Raw genomic sequence first — 1761 nt, 5'->3', positions numbered from 1 at the left:
TCCCTGTTCCTCTATTTCTTCGCATGTATGAAAGAGAGAGAACGCAAGGGGCATGAAACAGAGTCTGTCCTTTTCTACGTGCACCTTTACCCCCACTCCTTAAATAAAGGCAAACGCTCGGTCTAGATATACTATGTCTATGGTCTAGATATACTTATGTCTATGACACAGATACAGACGTTCCGATATATTTCAGTCCCGTTGACATCCGACATTGAGGTTAAGACGTGTTCAAAATTTAAAAATTGTGACAGAATTGTGAAAAATATTCTAAATGGCATACACCACGAGACTGCTCGTGACGACCGGCAAGTTTCTGAAGAACGGTTCTCTGCTGATGAGATTCTCTAGGTGAAATCCTTTAACATACAGTATCCAAAACGAATGACCTTTCGACCTTCGCAAAGTTATTACTTTTTGAAGTGCTGTTTTCTATAAAAATACGATTAAATTTGTTACTTTGGAATCTTTATTATTCATGATTTAAATTAATTGCATTATTGACAATATAACAGAGAAAGAGAAAGAGATTTAATTATTAAGATGTTTGTTTTGTCAACTTATATTATATGCGTTTGTATTTTTTCCAGATTTGTTATATTTCTTTTACTTTTATCTTTTCTTGCAAATAATTAAACATATATGCGAATTATTTTATACATAAAAGAGCAAAAAAAGAATCTAATCAAAATACGAATACTTTCTACGAATATATTTCTTTTTTCTTCAACACATTATGTTTTTAAAGTTTAAATTTTAATTTAAGATTAAATTTTTATAATTTTATTATTTTTTTATTGTATTGTAATTTTCAAATTGATTATATAATTTGATAGCTGTATCTGTTGCTTAATTTTTAGTAACTTGTTCTTATAAACATCTTATCTTTTTGGTATAAAATTAAAGATAATACTATCTATTGAGAGATAGATAGATAAATAGATAGATAGATAGATAGATGATAGAAAGATAGATAGAAAGAGAGAGAGAGAGAAAGAGATAGAGATAGAGAGAAAGAGGGGATAGATTATAAGAAATAATTTTATATATATTACAGCTCATGGTGGTCCCATGTAGAGATGGGACCACCAGATGCCATTTTGGGAGTCACTGAAGCATTCAAGAGGGATCAAAATCCCAAAAAAATCAACTTAGGTGTTGGCGCTTATAGGGATGACAATGGCAAACCATATGTTCTTCCTAGTGTTCGTAAGGTTAGTTATAAATAATATGCTAATTCTTTGAAGAAAAAGCATACATAGACATATATATAGGGTGTCTCACAACCTTCGTACAATATTTTAATAGCGTATTCTAGAGGCAAAATGGAGTAAAAAATCTTAATACAAAAATATCGAGGCTACAATAGTTTTTGAGTTTTAAGTGATCAAAATTTGCTAATAATATTGCGTAAAATTCGCGTCCTCAAGTTCGTAACTACATTTACACACATACTGATCTGTCATCTGTTATTGCTGACATAAAATAAATAAATTGATTTCCACAAAACTTCTCTGCACGATCAAAACAAAAATAAACTTCATTTCTTAAATGTGTGAAAATATTAAGTTTATATTTGTATTTAAATATAATAATTAATCAACCATTTAAATTGTTATTTAAGAAAAAATTAAATATTTTACGTACAACATTTATAGTTTGTTAATATTAGCTGAGAGAGAGAGAGAGAGAGAGAGAGAGACCGCCGTACATAGTATTCATATACATAAGAAACAATAAAATCAGCTGTGCAGTAAAAAT

The sequence above is a fragment of the Formica exsecta genome, unplaced genomic scaffold (assembly GCF_003651465.1).
Source record: "Formica exsecta isolate Colony F162 unplaced genomic scaffold, ASM365146v1 scaffold153, whole genome shotgun sequence".
NCBI classification, from domain to species: Eukaryota; Metazoa; Arthropoda; class Insecta; order Hymenoptera; family Formicidae; genus Formica; species Formica exsecta.
The sequence above is the reverse complement of the archived record's forward strand: the minus strand, read 5'-3'. Positions refer to the sequence as shown.